We start from the raw sequence: 20571 nt of genomic DNA on the forward strand, positions 1-20571 counted from the left end.
AAAACAAAAAATTTCCAATAAGTACTTGCAATATACTGGGGACGACTTATTTCAGGTGGAGGAAATAACCATGGGAGCAGGAGTTTTAGACTTGATTTTGGCTAACAGGGAAGAATTGGATGTGGAGCTGAAGGTAGAAGGCAATTTGGATTAAAGTGATTCTGAAATTATAGGATTTCATGATTTTAAGGAAAGGAAGTAGTGAACGCAGCAAAACAAGGACAACAGAATTAAAAAAACGCAGACTTTCACAAACTCAATCCTGGTCCAGACTACAGAGTTAAATCGATTTAAACAGCGTTAAATCAATTTAACGCGGTTCCCATCCACACTACAAGGCACTTTAAATCGATTTTAAGGGCTCTTAAAATCGATTTCTGTACTCCTCCCCAACGAGAGGAGTAACCCTAAAATCGGTATTACTATATCGATTTAGGCTTAGTGTGGACGGAAATCAAAGTTATTGGTCTCATTCTTTTACTGAGTTACCCAGAGTGCACAGCTCCGGAAATCGATGGTAGCCTAGGACCATGGATGCACACCACCGAATTAATGTGCCCTAGTGTGGACGTGTAAAATCGATTTTATAAAACCAGTTTTATAAAACCGGTTTTAATAATTTCGATTTTATGCTGTAGTGTAGACGTGGCCTCAGTGAACTGATAGGTAATGTCCCATGAGAAGAAAAAGAGAGATGGCAGTTTCTCAAAGAGACAATATTAAAGGCACAACAGCAAACTATCCTGACGTGAAGGGAAAATATGCAAAGTAGTAAGAGGCCAATATAACTCCATCAGAAGTACTTTTATAACTTGACAATCAGAATGGAATCTACAAAACATAGAAACTTGGACAAATTGCTAAGGATGAATAAAAAAGAATAGTGCATGCTAGGGAAAAAATCAAAAAGGGACAAAATGAGTTACACCTTGCAAGGGACATAAAACCATTAAGTTCTATGAATACATTAGGAACAAGAGAAAAATGAAGGAAAGTGTAGGTCTCATACTTAGCAGGGAAGGAGAGCTAATAACGGATGACATCAAGGAGGCTGATGAGTTACTGCCTACATTGCTTCAGTTTTCATTAAAAAGGTTATTTGTGTCCTGATGCTTAACACAATGAATATTAACAACAAGGGACAAGGAACAAAGGACAGAATAGGGAAAGAACAGATTACAGACTCTTTAGCTAAATTAGATATATTTCAAGTTGAAATTCAATCTAGGGTACTTAAGAAACCAGCAGAAGCAATCTTAGGACCATTAGCAATTGTCTTTGAGAACTCACAAAGGACAGGTGAGGTCCCAGAAGACTGAAGGGCAAACTTAGTATTTATCTTTAAAAGGAGAAACAAAGAGGACCTTGGGTGTGATGCAGAGGGTCCTTGATAAATTCTCCCTATTCTTCGTAAACAACTCATCTTAGACTTGACAAACACACTACTCCAAACACGTCTTGCTGAGTATTTATCCAAAAGGGATCTATGTAAGGTATATACAGAAAGTTCAAACTTATCTAAACTCAATCATTGTGAGATGAATGTACAGGTAATATTTAAGGAACAATGTAACTATATTAAAAGTATGCTTTATGGTCTTGGAGTAAAAGTTAGTCACCAGGGGATAATATGCCTCAGTGATGGCCCATTCAAGTAGCAGAGAGTTGGCTCCCTGGTGAGCTGGTCATATAATGCAAGGCTCAATTGTCTAGTCTTGTTCCATCCAAAACTATCAATGGAAAACCCTCAGAGACATCTGCACACAATCAAAACCACTTGGAGGTAAAAAAAGAACATTATAACATAGAGGAGATTGCCCTGCCTATGAATTGAGACAAAACACTGTTTCAGAATAAACAGAGTGGCTAGCAGCACTCTGTATCCATTCAGTGAGGAAACATCTTGTGGACCAGGGGTGTTTTCATGAAAGTTTGGATCCTTATTCCTGTGAAGACCGTCAGCTCTACCACAGACTGTACTTGGGGATATGGTGGAAACCTACTTTACTATATGGTAAAAGTAACTATTAATAAGAGTAGGCCTTTTGTCATGGTACAATTCCCCACTCTGAACCTTAGCGTCCAAAAGATGGGGTACCAGCATGAATTCCTTTAAGCTCAATTACCAGCTTAGAACCTGTAGCGCTGCCACCAACCAGGAATTACAGTGCCTGGTACACTCTGGTTCCCCCAAAACCTTGCCCGGGGACTCCCAAGACCCAGTCCCTCTGGATCTTGACACAAGGAAAGTAAACCCTTTCCTTCACCGTTGCCTCTCCCAGACTTCCCCTCCCTGGGTTACCCTGGAAGACCACTGTAATTCAAACCCCTTGAATCCTGAAACAGAGAGGAAAATGCACCTTCACCCCTCCTTCTCTCTTCCCCTCCCAAATTCTTCCTGAGAAAAAGTAATCCTGCCACAGAGAGAAATCAGCCTCTCTCTTCCTCTTCTCTCCTTTCTCCCCACCAATTCCCTGGTGAATCCAGACCCAGTCCCCTGGGATCACACCAGAATAAAAAAACAATTAGGTTCTTAAACAAAAAAAGCTTTTAATTAAAGAAGGAAAAACAGTAAAAATTATCTTTGTAAACTTAAAATGGAATAGATACAGGGTCTTTCAGCTATAGACACTGGGAATACTCTCCCAGCCTAAGTATACAAGTACAAATTAAAATCTTTTCAGCAAAATACCAATTTGAACTCCTTTCAGCCAAATACACATTTGCAAATAAAGAAAACAACCATAAGCCTAACTCACTTTATCTACCTAGTACTCACTAGTCTGAACTTATAAGAGCCTGTATTGGAGAGATTGGAGAGAAACCTGGTTGCACATCTGCTCCCTCTGAGCCCCCAGAGTGAACAACAACCAAAACTAACAGCACAGCACAAAAACTTCCCTCCCTCAAGATTTGAAAGTATCCTGTCCTCTGATTGGTCCTCTGGTCAGGTGACAGCCAGGCTCACTGATCTTGTTAACCCCTTCCAGGCAAAGAGATATAAAGTACCTCTGTGCTATTAACTTTTCTTATCTGTTTATGACACCTTTGTTTGCACTTTATGATTTTATTTTGTATTGTAACCATTTGTTTCCATCACTCACACTCTTCTTCCTAGTTGAATCTTTGTTCATTCTCAAATAAACCTTCTTTTGTTTATTGTAAGTGCCATGTGATATACAGGAGCGATTTAAGGTAAAACTAGTAGACTACACTGGATACACTGCTGCTTTGGGTCAGAGGATCTGGGATCTTTATGATTTTAATGTCATGGGCTGGGTATCACAGGGGCATGCTTCAAGGGAACTCGGGTGCACCTCTTGTTAACCTGCATGGCAAAGACAGGGCTGGCATTGGAAAGTGATTGGGTGACTAACCGACTGATGGTATTAGGGAGCCAAAACTCAGCCAGCACAGGCAAGGCTAACTCTTGCTAGGGGCAGTGAGTAACATGGTGCCTCACTATCCTGGGTCCCCCAAGAACCATCATACCAGGAATTATAGACCAGTCAGCTTAACTTCAATACCTGGAAAGATGATGGACCAATTATTATAACAACAAGAATGAGAACAAATGGATATAAACTGGCCATCAACAAGTTTTGGCTTGAAATTAGACGAAGGTTTCTAACCACCAGAGGAGTGAAGTTCTGGAACAGCCTTCCACGGAGAGCAGTGGGGGCAGAAAAGCTAACTGGCTTCAAGATTGAGCTTAATAAGCGTAGGGAGGGGATGACTTAAGGGGACTGCCTAGAGTGGCATATAGCCAATTTACAACTGCTAGCAGCATATATCTCCAATGGCTGGTGATGGGACACTAGATGGGGAGGGCTCTTAGAGAATTCTTTTCCAGCTGTCTGGCTGGTGGGTCTTGCCCACATGCTGAATGTCTAACTGATTGCCATATTTGGAGTTGGGAAGGAATTTTCCCCTGGGTCAGAATGACAGAGACGCTGGGGGGGGGGTCCCTTCCTCTGCAGTATGGAGCACAGGTCACTTGCAGGTTTAAACTAGTGTAAATGGTAAATTCTCTATAATTCGACATTTTTAATCAGTGGTTCTCAACCAGAGATATGTGTAACCCTGGGGACACACAGAGGTCTTCCAGAGGGTACATCAACTCATCTAGATCAGGGATCTGTAACCTTCGACCTGCGGCCCTCCAGGTTAAGCACCCTGGTGGGCTGGGCTGGTTTGTTTACCTGCCGAGTATGCAGGTTTGGCCGACTGCAGTTCCGACTGGCCACGGTTCACCACTCCAGGCCAATGGGGGCTGCGGGAAGTGGCGCAGACCGAGCGATGTACTGGCCGAAGCTTCTCGCAGCCCCCATTGGCCTGGAACAGTGAACCATGGCCAGTGGAAGATGTGATTGGCCGAACCTGAGGACGTGGCAGGTAAACAAACTGGCCTGGCCTGCCACGGGGGTTACCTTGGGGGGCCATGTGTCAAACGTTGCTGATCCCTGATCTAAATATTTGCCTAGTTTTACAATAGGTTACATAAAAAGTACTAGTGAAGTCAGTACAAACTAAAATTGTATAGAGACAATAACTTGTAGATGTTGCTCTATATACTACACACTGAAATATACAATATTTATATTTCAATCAATTTATTTTATAATGATATGGTAAAAATGAGAAAGCGAGCAATTTTTCAGTAATGGTGTGCTGTGACACTTTTGTATTTTTATGTCTGGTTTTGTAAGCAAGTAGTTTTTAAGTGAGGTGAAATGGGTATGCATGACAAATCAGACTCCTGAAAGGAGTACAGTAGTCTAGAAAGATTGAGAATCATTGCTTTAAATCATGATTTGAGGACTTCAGTAACTCAGCCAGCAGTTATGGGTCTATTATAGGAGTGCGTGGGCGATGTTCTATGGCCTGCAAAACGCAGGAGGTCAGACTAGATGATCATGATGGTCCCTTCTGGCCTTAAGGTCTATGATTCTATTAAACAATCAGTTTGTTGGCACACAGAGGATAATAGAGTGTTAAAGAATAGCCAGCATGGGTTTCTGAAGAACGAATCACGCCAAACCAATCTAATTTCCTTCCTTCCTTCTTGGTTACTGGCCTAGTGGATAGGGAAAAAGCATTACACATGACTGATCTTGATTTCAGTAAGGCTTTTGACACATTCCTGCAAGTCATTCTTATAAGCAAACTAGGGAAATGTGGTTCAGATTAAATGACCATAAGGTGAGTGCATAACTGTTTGAAAGATTCTACTCAAAGAGTAGTTATCAATGGTCTGCCGTCAAACAGGGGTGGGGAATGTATCTAGTGAGGTCCTGCAGGAATCTGTCTTGGGTCCAGTACTATTCAATATTTTCATTAATGACTTGGATAATGGAGTGGAAAGTATGCTTATAAAATTTACAGACATTAACATAGGAAGGGTTGAAAGCACTTGGAGGACAGAATTAGAGTTTAAAATGTCCTTGATGAAGAGGGGAAATAGTCTGAAATCAACCAGAATAAATTCAATAAAGACAAGTGCAAAGTACTACATGCAGGAAGGAAAAATCAAATACATAAATACAAAATGGGGTTATATGGGATCACAAATTGAATATAAGCCACAATGTGATGCAGTTCTGAAAAAATATATTATAATTCTGGGGTATATTAACATAAGTGTTATATGCATGATTCAGGAGATAATTGTCCCACTTTACTTGGCCTCTACTGAGGCCTCAGATGAAGTATTGTGTCCAGTTTTGTGTACCACACATAAGAAAGATATGGACAAAGTGGAGAGAGTGCAGAGGAAAGCAACAAAAATAATAAAAATATGAAAAAAAAACCTGATTTATGAGGAATGGTTAAAAGACCTGGGCATATTTAGTCTTGAAAAAACAGAAGACAGAGGAGGGACATAATAATGGTCTTATGTTTAGGCTGTTATAAAGAGGATGATGATCAATTGTTTTCCATGTCCGCTGAAGGTAGAACAAGAAGTAATCATCTTAATCTGCAGAAGGGAGATTTACATTGGAGATTAGAAAACATTTCCTAACTTTAAGGATATTTAAATATTGGAACAGGTTTCCAAGAGAGGTTGTGGAATCCCCATTCTTTGAGAGATTTAAGAACAGATTAGACAAACACTTGTCAGAGATTGTCTAGTTATACTTGGTCCTGCTTCAGCACCGGGAGTAAGACTAAATAATCTCACAAAGTCCCTTCCAGGCCCATGTTTCTGTGATTCTATGAAATCATATCATTAATGGTAATGCATACTCAAAAAGGTAGCAGAGTAAAGATTATACATATGTAATCTTAACTTTAGCATTCACTAAATTTTGAAGACTTAGTTATAGACAACCTTAATAATTCTGATCAGAGTTTTTTGCATTGTTTATAACTGTATTTTCCATCAATATAATTCTTGGTTACTATTTTTCTAAAGATGCCAAAAAAAAAATCCCAACCAGGAAAAAACAAACAACTCATATAAAACAATAAAAACTGAGCCATATAAAGATGTGTTTAAATGGCTTAGCAGAACAAGTAATTCCATTTCTAATATTTTTTTTCAGTTTGTCCCATTCTACTTAGTGTAGGATAGCAAGAGATAGAAGTCAGTAACTCTATTGAGAGAATGACTAGATAGACAGATTGTTGGATAAGTTATAGGAGTAGTCTCTCTAGGAATAAAGCCAGAACAAAATTCACAATCTGTTTCTTTAAGTTCCTGTGACATTGCCATATTAACCAATAGTCTCACAAAGCCAGAGTCTACAATGTGGCAGTTATGGAGACACTCATTTAGAAAAGTGGATGGAGGTACCTTGAAAAGCAGCTGTTCACTTGTCTCTCATTTAGCAGTAATAGCAACTAGAGCTGGGTTCAGTGGCCAAACCAAATTTTTTTTTCCAAAAAATGCCAAACCAGCTTGTTTGGGGTCAAAGAAAATGTTTTGTTATACCTGAAATGTATTACTCATTTTTTGAGGGGTGAAGGGTTAGCCTCATTCTGAAAATGTCAAAAAATGTTTTGATTATTTATTAGCAAACAAACTGGCAAATTAGATCCACATTTCTGAACTTTTTAGGTTTGTGTGAATCTGCATTTTCTGATGGGAAAAAAAAGTTTCATCTGACAATTTTGCCCAGCTCTAGCACCAACTCACCAACCAGAGGAACTGTAGCTAGGTGCTAGAATGGCATACTGGAAGGCAGTGTTATTGGATGCTACTTGGTCAATCTTCTACCCCAAACCAACGATTCTCCTATGAACCCTGCCAACTCACATTCTGAGTGGTGCTGGTGCAGGGAGAGGGCACTTCCTTCTTGATTCCAGATTTGGGGACTCAGTTTACACCTGTTCACATGTGTTTGAATCACAGTAGTCCCATCTGCATCCCTAAAATACACTGGTTGATCACTTAATTACATCTATCAAGCATTCCAAAATGACTGACACTAGAATGTGCGACACTGCTGGCTTCGCATTTGTCTGTATTTGCAGGTGAAGAATGAAACTTGCTTAGCATCCTTTGCCTTGAAACATTTGAAACAACAAGAGAAAATATTTTGCTTTTCCATTAACTCATAAAAATACGTTTGCCACTATATCAAATGACATAGCACTAATTAATTTACAATTTAAAAAATGTTATCAAAACATTGGCTAGCCAATGAGGATTGTAAACACTTTACTTCCCCCCTTTCCCCTCTCCTTTGTCTGTCTGTGTTCTAGACTGGGAAGTCTTTAGGGCTGGGGCTATGCTTTCCTTTATGATTGTGCCATGCTTCAAATATTGTGGGCACTTTCTAGAACAAATATGTTATCAATAAAAATGAATACAGTAATAATTTCTTATTAATCTTATTCCATTTACAGAAGACTTACAGTACAATTACCTAAGTAAGTGTATTGTCAACAGTTACCTTTGTCAATCAACATGTAATCGTATAAAAGATGATATTTGTTTGACAAGACCTATTTTCCATAAAACCATGTTGTCTGATACTAGCAGGGCCGTCCTTAGCCATAGGCAGAACAGGCAGTCGCCTAGGGCACAACTAGGTCTGGGGGTACCGCTCTGCTGGGAGCATGGACAGACAGGAAGCAGTGGAGCATGTAAGAGTAGGGCTGCTGGGTCCTAAAGAGAGCCGAATGCATCACAGTCTGAGGGAGGGGATTGGCTGCTGGGAAGTCTCTGGGAAGGGGTGGGGGAAGGAACGCGCCTGTGAGTGTGACTCTTTCCCCCAGCGTCAGGGCTGCCAGGGCTGGGTTGGGTGAGGTGCTGGGGAGCCGGGGGGAGGGGAGGCTGGCTGCCTACCTGCTGAGGAATGACAGTGAAAGTAACTCACTTCCTCACAGGCAGCCAGGATTGGAATGGTCACACACAGCTGGGCTGGGGATAGCCAGATAGCATGTGTGAAAAATCAGGACAGGGGGTTGAGCAGGGTGACCAGATGTCCCACTTTTATAGGGACAGTCCCAATTTTTGGGTCTTTTTCTTATATAGGCTCCTATTCCCCCCCCACCTCCCGTCCTGATTTTTCACACTTGGTGCTTGGTCACCCTAGGTGGAGGTAATTGGTGCCCATATGAGACAAAGCCTCAAATATCGGGACTGGTCCTCTAAAATCAGGACATCTGGGTCTGGTCACCCTAGCTGGGGAGCGCGTCTCTCCCCTGGGCTAGCAGCGATCCATCTCATTCAGGGGGAGCTGCACAGGGCAGGATGAGCTGCTGTAGCTCTATGGGTGCCCCGTCCCTGAGATCAGATCCTGTGCTAACTTCACCATGGTTCATTGGGCTGGAGGTGGTACCCATTGGCGTATGATTGGACCTGAGGGTTTGCTGCTGCTGTTGCCACTCTGCACCCCAAGAGGTGGATTTTGTGGTCCTGCAATTTTCCACTTATCTCTTCCTCTACTGCAGCTGTTGGACCAGCAGACTGGGGGGTGAGCCAAGCATGAAAGCAGTGCTGTGGCGCTGATTGTCACTGAGCAAATTTATTTGCCAAAAATGCTTGCTAACAATCCTGAATTTAATTTCAATTTTTTTTTAAATCAATATCTTAGTCAAAAACAGAAAATTAAGTTGTTGACAATTATTTGTGACAAGTTTGGTATGGGGAAGGGAGTGGGCCAGTTTTCATCAGAGAAACAAAATATGTTGACTGACTTTCCTATAGCCCTGTTACTGCTAAATAGAGTCCTTCAACAATTGTAATATGCTCATCTCCTTATTAATGTATAGAGCAGGGGTCAGCAACCTACAGCACAAGTGTCAAAGGTGGCATGCTAGCTGATTTTTGATGGCAGGCAGCGGTGGGCTGAGCAGCTCAGCCCGCCGCTGCTCTGGTGTTCCAGCTGCCGCCCCATTGCCACCCGGGGTCCCAGCTGCCAGCCCCGCTCAGCACCCGCTGCTGGCCTGGACACCCCCAAGGAACCCCAGGAGCAACTAATGACAAAGTACAAGAACCTAGAGCAGTGGTCCACAACCTTTTTAGTCTGGCAGGCGACAGACGAAGGACCGTGGTGGCGGACGAGCATCCCCTGAAATGCTGCCAAAATTCAGCAGCATTTCGGCAGCGACACCTCCGGATGACGCCGCCTGTCGACGGCAAGCGGTGTCTTCCAGAGGCGTCGGCACCGAAATGCCGCCGAATTTCAGCAGCATTTCGGCAGATGCTCGTCCTCCAGCCAGTACGCGGATGCACTGAGAGGCCCCTGTGGGCACCATGGTGCCTGCAGGCACCACGTTGGGGACCTCTGACCTAGAGAGCCTCCTGAAGCATGGTGATCATTTTGATTTAAATGGACTTGAACTGTATGAAGAATTTAGTTGTTGCCACATGCAAAATCGATGATGGACATTGTACAGTTTATTCATACCAGCAAACTTGTTGACAAATATCCTAATGTGTACATTGCCACTCGTATGCTACTGACAATTCCTGTAACAGTAGCATCAAGAGAACAGAGTTTCTCAAAACTAAAGCTCATTAAAAACTATCTCTGCTCTACAAGGAGTCAGGAACACTTGACTAGTCTTGCTATTCTTGCAATCAAACAAGACATCACTTTGTCTTTGTCATATGATGACATTATTACTGATTTTGCAGCCAAAAAAGCCAGAAACATTGCTTTTAATTAAAAACTAATCCTTGTTTCAATACCTCTTCATATAAATTTCCAATAAAATGTTGACAAATTTAAAAAATTATATTATTTGCATCATTCTGTCAAATCAGAATTTTTTCTATAGTGCTACTTTTTAGTGCTAGTCCATCAGCATGACAGTGTGCTTAATTAACTTAAACTGGTTTTAATAACATGCATGTGGCAAGTTTTCCAATACTGTAAGCTTATGGTTTGTGTTGCTAAGAGCAAGACGGGCACAGGGGCACCAGTTTAATAATCCCATCTAGGGCACCATAAATCCTAAGGTCGGCTCTGGATACTAGTTATACTAACAGTTTTTAATTCTTTACTGACGGTGTCCCGTATCAGTCTTTCCATCATTTTGGTCAGGATTGATGCCTATCTAACTGGCCTATATGTACCTGAAACATTCTGTTTACTTTTTTTCCCAATTTTTGGCACAATATTAGCTGTTCATGAGGAGAAAGCTTGTCCAGCTTCTGCCTGAGCTATATCTGATTCCAAGCTCTAAAGCACTTTTCATCAGCCTGCAATTTATTATAAAAGTGTATATTCTATAATCCTATATACAATTTATACATGTTATATAAAAACTAAGGGTCCTTTACACCACTTTGGCAGTATGAGAGGTCCTAGTGAAGCAGAGATAAGGGCCATTAGTGTAAATAAGAATTAGACCAATATGTTAGTAAACAAATATAAAAATGCCGAACTACTGCCATGGCATTTTAAACTATTTATAAACAGAAAATGTAGCAATATTTCAATATCAGTAAGATCCTTTCTCCCTGAAAAGTGAGGTTTTCAGATTTTAGTTAAGATTTTTTATTTTTTTATAATTTTTTTAAGCAAAACTAAATTGGTTCCAGCATTTCTCAACTAGCACATACCACAGCTCATTAACCAGTCACTTTTTCTACATACTTCGGTCTATCTCTGAGAAACCCCAATATAAAAATAGGCAATACAATGTATATTGCAAGATATTCTGTGCAGTAATACCATGGCTACAGAGACTAAGATTTCACAGTCAAAACTGTTTCCCCTCTTCTGAAACTGGCTTCAAAAACAGTTGATTTTTACGCCCAATTTTGAGATCCTAGCTAGTGTGACGTTAATGAGTTTAGAAGTGGTTGTGTACTTCGTTTTGAGATCAAGCCCATCTAATTTCTAAAGGGAAAACTAAGCAAGAAATTAGGGCTTTGGCCCGTTAGGAGTGCCACACTGCCAGCTGATGCAGTACCAGCTTCAGTAGCTTCAAAATCATCAGAACCCACTTTCATTTACCTGAGGCTCTTGCCACTAACCCACCAGTCCCTTGTGAACACTCCAATTATCTTTGAAGGTTGGTTTTTGTTTGTTTGTTTGTTTGTTTTTAAAAGCAGATGATTAGATATATTACTTTCTGGCCAGCGATTGCTAGAAACTATGCAGGATGCATAACGAGCTAAAGACACACATGTTGTACTTGTAACCCTTCTGTCAATCAAAGTTGGCAGCAACAAGGGCCAGGTTCAGTATCTAGGGGTTCCTTTTCAACAATACAACACAAAAACCAGCTCGAGCCCAGTGACCTGGGACAATTACACCCCACCCCCTGGGCAGCTATAAGAGGCAATGCTTCCCCTCTTGCAAACACAGAGTCTGAGTGTAGCAAAAAAAACCTTTTCATTAAAGGAGGGAAGTAACTTGGCATTAATTTGGGAAAACACCAGAAACAGGGATCACAAATTAAAACTATGAACAAAATACCCCTCGTGTCCCCCAAATAAGTTAGACAGAGTCCTTTTCCTTCGGGTTCTTAAGTCCTGCAACCAAAAGTCCCTTTAACATGCCTGTCCCTTCTCTGCACCTCAACCACAGTTGCTGTCCTTGGTCAGTGCTGACCCAGAGTTCAGAAGTGCATCTGCAGAGTTCACCTCCCTGTGACATTCCATACCTTGGGGGACCTGTAAGCCCCATATTCCTCATTTTCATATAATCGTGATCTTATATATAAAGCATGCCTTGTAAGGTATCAGGGGAAAGGGTATGATCTGCTGAAAGTTATTTCTCTATCCATATATTATATCATTAATGCATATGAAGTTATGAGAATTGTGTAATATGGGTGTCACTAAAACGTGCGGTAAGTTGGGGGAATCAGCCAGATATTAGCTCCTCAGAGGCAACAGCAAGGAAAGTAAACACCTGGGCGGGATGTCAAACAACCCATCAACAGCCATTGTCCAGCAAGGGAGCTACAATGCAATGACTCACCTGCATGTGGCCACGCCAGGGGAATTGCTCAACCTTGCTGGGAGAGACTCAGTAATGCTCACCTGACTCTGAAAAGGGGGAACCAAATCCAAGGGGGAGGAAAGGACATAATAAAAGGGAGAGACTTTTGCTATGCTCTTTCTCTCTCTTCCACCTACATCTACAGACACTACCACCACCAAGCGACTGAAGCACTTGTCAAAGGGCAGAGACAGGCTGAAGAGCAGCCAGCTTGTGGTGAGAAGCATCTAAGTTTGTAAGGACTTTGAAAGTGTCAAGATGAGCTTAGAATGCATTTTGCTTTTATTTCATTTGACCAAATCTAACTTTTTATGCTTTGACTTATAATCACTTAAAATCTATCTTTATAGCTAATAAATTTGTTTGATTATGCTACCTGAAGCAGTGTGTTTGGTTTGAAATGTGTCAGAGGATAACAAGCCTGGGACAACAAGTCTTGGGATAACAAGCCTGGTACATATCAATTTCTTTGTTAAATTGATGAACTTATATAAGCTTGCAGCATCCAGCAGGCATAACTGGACACTGCAAAATGGAGGTTTCTAGGGTTGTGTCCGGGACCGGAGATATTGGTTAGTGTCATTTGCTTACAAGTAGGTGGGAGCAGCTTAGATGCCAGAGGCTATGTGTGAACAGCCCAGGAGTGGGGGTTCTCACAGCAAAACAGGGTAAGACTGGCTCCCAGAGTCAAGGATTGGAAAGGCCTAGCAGATCAGTGGTCCAGATAACACCAGAGGGGAATGTCACACTCCTACCCTGGGTAGAGTAAGAAGGCACTTTACTCTCTTTGCTGCTTGGGCACTCGCTAGCTGCACTTCCCTGCCAGCTGCTCTGCTGACCAATTACCATGCCTCTCTACCAGCCGCCCTGTCTTCAGGGCTCTACTCTGCCATTTGCTGCATCACTCCACTGGCCACCCTGCCACTCATTAGTCAAGAGGTCTTCAGATCCCACCACTTAATACAGCTCTCAGTGAACAAGCCTCATTGCTGGTGCACACTGGTCAGTCTCTTGAAGAGACACTGTCCCAAAGCAGGTCCAATACTAAGACCTAGATATCAGTGATTTCAGCATGTAACAAGACTCCCAATTGAGTCTAAATTAACTTTTTTATTCCACAATGGAGATAGGAAAGGTCAAATGGTGTCTGAGAATCTTCAGCAGAGCCCACACCACTAGATACAAGTACCTATCCTCACTCTCTTTCAACTCACTGGGTTTTGGAACCCATGTCCCCTGCCAAGTGAGTGAACTTTAGGTGAAGGTGAGTCCCTCCATAGGGACATGCCAAGTACAATTCTGCTGCCCTTGATTCACATGACAAGGATAACAGCCCTTTATTACTCCCACCCCAATAACAAGAAGCCTGGGGATCCAACACCAGGCAAAAGCGATCATTTGGGCAAGCAATCCCATCCTGCTGAGCACCTACACAGGGTAAGTGTGCCCATGTAAATGAGATCAGCTCCTGAAGTCCTCTTGCACAGCTCATCACTCAATGTTAGCAGAGAGCTCATTCAGACTCTGCTTACATCCTCAAAGAAACATTTTTTTCTTTCTTGGATTTGTACATATCCACTATCAGTCAAGATAATGTAGCACAGGAAAAAATGCAATGTGGATACAAAAATGAAAAAGAGAACAATTCATTACAGTTTGCTGGTAGTTTTACTTTCATTGTCACTTAAAATGAAAAGGCCTCTTTTCTCACACAGCAAAGGGATCAGGCTACTGATTTGAAATCTTTGGATATGTGCTCATTATTATTGTTTTTAGGTAGTGGTGTTCTTTAACTAGGCCCTGTTATGCAGGTTGTACATTTATGGGTTAGCTTACATTTATTTTCCAGCTTCATTTGTCCAGCAAAGGCTCTTTTTTAGGGTGTGGGGGGGAGTGCATTCCATTTTGTTTTGTTTTGTTTTATTTCAAGGCATTTATTTAATGCACTTTATTTTAATGCACTTTAATGCACTTCTTTTCTATGCCAATAGCTTTTGTTCCAAAAAATTTTTCAAAACACCAAATTTTGCAGATGCTGGAAATCCGTCTGCTTTCAAAATTTCAGTGCTTGAGTCATACACTATAACTAATGATGGATGAATTAAAAAAAGGTTCTGTCTATCTAGAACAATCAGCACTGTGAGATTGGGTTCAGAAGCTTATCAAAAATGTTTCTGAACTGGAGATGGGCCCAAGTTGCAAAATTCAGATGTATGTTCAAATGTGGTGCAATATGGGTGTTTTAAGACATGGGGTTCTGGTTTGTCTCACAGCGGAGATAGAATCCAGCCATGCAATTCTGATCTAGGCCAACACTCATCCTCAACATTCAGGATGTGTTTGGAGCTGGGATCTTGTCTTGGGCCCATTTCTATTTTGATTTAGCCAAATTGATAAGATCTGGAAAAAAGGGATCCAAACTGAAGAAGAAGAGTTGGCTCTAATGATATTTTGTATCTTCTGGTCTTAGACAGAACAAAAGCAGAGTTAGGAGAAAACAACAACAAATAGAGGGAGAAAAGGATTAATCAAATATTTGAGGACTTTCAAAAAGGTTCTAAAAATGGAGAAGGATTCAGGAGAGGTAGATAGATTATTTTTTACTGAAATCATTCCTGCAAAATATCCCACAAGATGTATATTCCTCCTTCTGATATTAAATCGGGCCATTGCCTCGTAAATAAAAAGTCCAGTGAGGAGATTTGCTATGTGTCAAACTGATTAGGGATTACTTTATAGCCAGCTCCATACATTATTCATTGTTTCTTCAAGCTATATTACATGTATAATATTCTCTCTCACACACACATAAGCGCGTGCAAACACAGACGCACGCACACACACATTCTAAAAAAATAAATGTACAAAACATGACCTGGTTAAGACAGTGTCATTAATAATGTGGCATTGGGGTATCCAAATAAAGTAGGTGACACTGCACAGTGTAAGATTCCCAACTCCTTCAATCTAGCCAGAGCCCTCAATTAAAATAAAAATGCCTGATCCCCTTGAGCTGGAGCCAGGCAAGACTTCCAATAACATGTTTAAACTTTCACTTTCAATTTCTCCTAGCCTCTTTCAAACCACCAAGGGCAACCCGGAAAGCTGAGAACAAGAGACTTATTCTGCAAAACATGTTGTTCACAAAACACTTTAGAAAGGTGATATAAATCCTGCATCATTCTCTCCATAGTTCAGCTGGTGAAACTAAAGCACAGGAAAGTTAGGTGATTTTTTTTTCCCAAGGTCTCCAAGTAAAACACTGATCTGGGAATAAAACACAGGTCTCTTGACTCAAGTGCCCTAACCACTGGACAACATTCCCACCCAATATCAAGCCATCTTTCACTTTTTTGCAGGAGAGAGAAGAAAAAAAAATAGTTTCTTTTTCCTTCAGAATATAGTCTGGCATTTCCTTTGCAGTGGACTTCAAGAGACCAACTCCACAGCTATATCTTTTCATAGAAGAAGTTCTGCTCCAAAGCCTAGCTTATTTTTCTTGTAAGCCCTCCAGTATTTAAAGGCTTTTCATTTCTCTCTCCCTTTTGAAAAGTCATTTCTAGTCTATTCCAATTCCAACCTACGGTCTTATTTTAGATTTCCTGAACATTTTGTTATTCCAATTGTCAGGGCATGTAAACCAAAATTCTTCTTCCCCGAATGGATATGAAAACAAAGAGAAAGCTGATTCGTGGCTGAGCAAGAGAAAAGAAGCAAAGAACTTTTTCACTGTTCACACATCAAAGAAGCCAGGAGGTTCCTGAATTTCATGATCACCACATACCTAGGCTCTATGTATTTACTTGCTTAATCTGCTTGTGGATTTGGAGAAATGTTTAGACTGAACAAATCCTAACCTGAGTACTGGTATCCATAGTAACAGTCCTCAGAGTAACAGGAAGATACAGAAGACTAACATCTCTAGCACTCAAGGAAGGGTAACATAACACTTGGTACATTCATTTACTTGAGTTCCACTTTACCGGCATTCAATGGGAAATATACTTAGGTAGGGATTGGCAAGAAAGCTTGATTAAAGAGGGAACGAACCAAACACTGAACGTAAGTTTTTGAAGAGTCAGAAAATTGTGGCTCACTTATTTGCTGTGTTATTCTCTGAAATTCTGATCCAGCTGCTACTGTCAGCAGATGTGGAAATAACACCAGAAGGACTTTCCTTAGAGTATACCCAGCCTAACCTAAATCTCTGAAATGCTGGAAATCTTGAGGGAGATCGTCCCTGCGTACAGAGGGTTTGGAGCCCCAGCCTTGTCTCTTGCCCATCTCTAAAGGAGTAGGAATAGGGTACTCCTGTGCTTCCTCTAGCACAGGGACTGGAATTTTGCCTGGCTCATCCACAGGGCACTAAAGCTTTTCTGCCCTCTGCCTTCCCACTTCACACTCACAAAAGGCCATGCAAAAGCTGGCCCTGAAATGGCAGGAATCCCATTTCCCTAAAATAAGAAACTGACTCATGGAAACATAGACTTGCCTGAGGTTCACACAGGAGACTTGTGATGGAGATACAAATGGAACCCTGGCTTCCTGGCCCCCAGTCTTGTGCATCACAAGAGTATCTTGGTCTAGGTTTTTCATTCTATCAGGCCAAAAACACCAATACAGCAGCTTTACTGTACATTGACACTTCTGATTCTACTGCCAAATGGAACTCCAAAAGGCCCAGGCAGTGCAAGAATACAAAAAGAAATGAGGAAAAACGTTAACCAATCTTTTTTGAACCTTAAACTTTAAAAAGAACTTAGGGACACATATTCAGAGTATTTTTAATTTGTCCAGAGCAGTTATTTATTTCCCTAGTTATTTTCACTGGAGGATCAAGAGAGAAAATGAATGGTTTAAAATTGACACAGCTGATTAAATAATTATTCAAGATTTATTTTAGCAGTTAATATATGTGATGAAGGAAACTATGACAATATTTTTATGAAAAAATGGATTTGCATATACTACAAATGTGATATAAGTAAACATTTTCTGATGTGAGAAAGTCTTTATTTAAAACAAAATTTGTGATGGACATAGAGTTGCCAACTTTCTGATTGCAGAAAACCAAACACCCTTGCCATGCCCATGCCACATCTCTTCCCTGAGGCCCCATCCACCATTCCCTCCATCCCCCACTCCCTCTGTTGCTCGCTCTCACCCACCGTCGCTCACTCACTCATTTTCAGCAGGCTGAGGGCTCCAGCTGGGGGTGTGGGCTCGGGGTTGGGGTGTGAGAGGGAGTGAGGACACTGGCTGGGAGTCCAGGCCCTGGGGTGGGACTGCGGATGAGGGAGTTGGGGGGCTGGGGTTCAGGAGTGTGTGCGAGCTCTGGGAGAAGGCTCAGGGCTGGGGCAGGGGACTGGGGTGCAGAATTGGATTCAGGGTGCAGGCTCTGAGCAGCGCATGGCTCAGGTGGCTCCCAGAAGTGGCCAATAACTCCCTGCAGCCCATAGATGCAGGGGCAGCCAGGGGTTCTGCACGTTGCCCGCACCCGCAGGAGCCACCTCCACATCTTCCATTGTCCGCAGTTCCTAGCCAATGGGAGCTGCAGAGCCAGCGCTTTGGGTGGGAGCAGGGTGTGGAGCCTCTCTGCCTCCCACTCCCCCATGCCCAGGGGGAACAGGGACATGCCAGCCGCTTCTGGTAGCCACACAGAGCCAGGGCAGGCAGGGAGCCTGCCTTAGCCCCGCTGTGCTGCTGACTGGACTTTTAACGGCCCAGTCAGCTGTGCTGACCGGAGCTGCCAGGGTCCCTATTCGACTGGGTGTTCCCATAAAAAACAGGATGCTTGGAAACCCTATGAAAGAAATGAACCTAATTCTTAAGGCCTTAACCAGACCAAAGGGCTTGATTTCTGCAAGAGTTGCTCCCATCAATAATAGTAACACAAGTAATCCTGTTATGTAAATAAGACAATTCGTGCACATATTGCTCTCTGTGTCTAAGTATTGAAGAACTAAAAATAGGGGTGGAAATGCTTCCAAAAAGGGTTTTCAAGGCAGTCCTAAAAGCTCCTTGCTCTCTCTCCAGCTTGGTAGGTGACTACTAATCAGGAGTTGGGAAGTACATTAATATCACCAACTGAAGGCTATTTTCATAATAGTCTCATAAGGTTAGAGACAAGAACAGGAAATGCAGGAATGGAATATGAGAATGAATACCACTCTCTCTCCAACCTCCTTTTGCCATCTGCTATACTTAACTAGCAGTGACATATCCTTTTATAGAGACATCATTCAGGAGGTTATAGACAATAGAAAGTTATCCGGACTCACGTTTCCTTAAGGAAGTCCATAAATCATAGCTTTAAAATAATATGGGAACAGTGGAGCACCTTCTGGCAAGTGACTACTGTGCGCACAACATCCGCTATAGTTATTTTCTGAAACTAGTTGAGCTTAGTTGTATTTATCTAACCTGAAAGTGACCTTTCAGATGTGGATATCATTTGAGGCAGAACAGGACAAAGATGTGCATTATTGCAACCTCTCCCTCCATTAATATAACCTAACAACTGGGAATCAGTGGAAACAAGATCTTTAAATTTCCATCGCATGAGCATTAAGCCTTTGAAGGTACTGCAATTTCTAAACACTTACATATACTGTCCTAGTATACAGAGATCTATCTAAAGCTGATCCAACGTTAATTGAAATCAGTCAAAGGGCTCCCACTGGATACAGAATGGGGCCCGTGGTGGGCTGCTCCTGTGTCTTTCAGGCAAAAGGAGATGTGATGGCAGCTTTTGAATTCTAATATCACAGAGGAGCTCTGTAACGGGGTGACAACTCACCCTGCTGGTCGTCCATGGAATTAGCTCTCCAGCCTTTGGAGCGCCCTCTGCAGACCTGAGTCTCGCCTGTCGCTGGCCCATGTCCCTCCCGGATCCCGGTGCCCCTTTCCCTTGGGTGCTGCCCCCTGGCAGTACCCCACAGTCTCTCTGGGTCTCCCCTCCTAGGGAAATCCCCAACTCCCTATCCCCACCTCGCCTCAGTCTTGGGCTACTGCCAGTCACCATCTAGCCCTTGTTCACTGGAATGGATTGCAGTGTAAAAGCCACTCATCATAGGCAAGGGGGCGGGGTTGGACCTGCTGCCTTTGCCTACCCTGGGCTGCTCCTCTGCAACCCCAGTACCTTTCCAGCCTCTATCAAGGCCTGCAGCCTGGAGCTCCCCAGCTCCTCTAGTCCTTCCGCAGTTCTGTTTCACTCAAGTACCCTGCTCAGCTCCCAGCAACCAGGCCCTCCTCTCTCAGCAAGCTAGAGAGAGACTCTTGAACTCTGGCTAGCAGGCCTTTTATAGGGCCAGCTGCGGCCTGATTGGGGCATGGCCCCAGCTGAGGCTGTTTCCACAATCAGCCTAGGTTCCCTACCACAGCCCTCTCCCAGGGCTGTTTTCAGCCCATCAGGGTAGGAGCAGAGTTACTGCCTCACTACAGGCTATAAGAGAAAATATTAGCTAGAAGCAACAATGGAGATTGTGAGTGGAACTGGCTGGGAATTAGCCATTGAAAAGCTTTTCCCAATACATCTCTTGCCAGCTGGGTGTGAACCTGCACTCTCTGCTTGTGGCGCCCCTTGCTGGCTGTTGCCCTTGTCAGTGTGACTTCAATGGCTCAGCCCTCCAGTTAAATAACACACAGCCTAAACACATGAAGGAACTTCTTCCAGAGTATCAAAAGTCCAATAGGGCCTATCACTGTGCCCTTGTTGGAATCTGCAGCCCTGTCCCTGGGCTTAATTCTCAGCCTCTTCTGGGTTAGCTTTACATCTGTCCCATCCCTGCTTAGAGTACTGCCCCCAGGGCTTTCTCCCTGGAGACTTTGTCCTCAGAAGTTCTCTGGTGTCCCTTTACGTCCCACCTTTCACTTTGGCTTCTAAACAAGTCTTTTTGCCTCCTCAGGGCTTAGGCCACTTCCCCAGTGGCTGGTGGGGGGACCCAGGCCCATTCACTGCTCCAGGTCCCAACCCGGAGACCCTACAAATACCAGCCACATGCTTCTTTCTTTAATAGTTGTTGCTGCTGCTGCATTTCCTGGGCTGTTTCCCACTCCATTCCATCACCTTCTTGCATTCTTTATCTGAGCAGGGTCTCTCCCAGACCTCCTTGCCTGGACAATTTCTCAGTCTCTACCTTGATTTCTCAGGGTCTTCTCT

Source organism: Gopherus evgoodei, chromosome 4, assembly GCF_007399415.2.
Source record: "Gopherus evgoodei ecotype Sinaloan lineage chromosome 4, rGopEvg1_v1.p, whole genome shotgun sequence".
NCBI classification, from domain to species: Eukaryota; Metazoa; Chordata; order Testudines; family Testudinidae; genus Gopherus; species Gopherus evgoodei.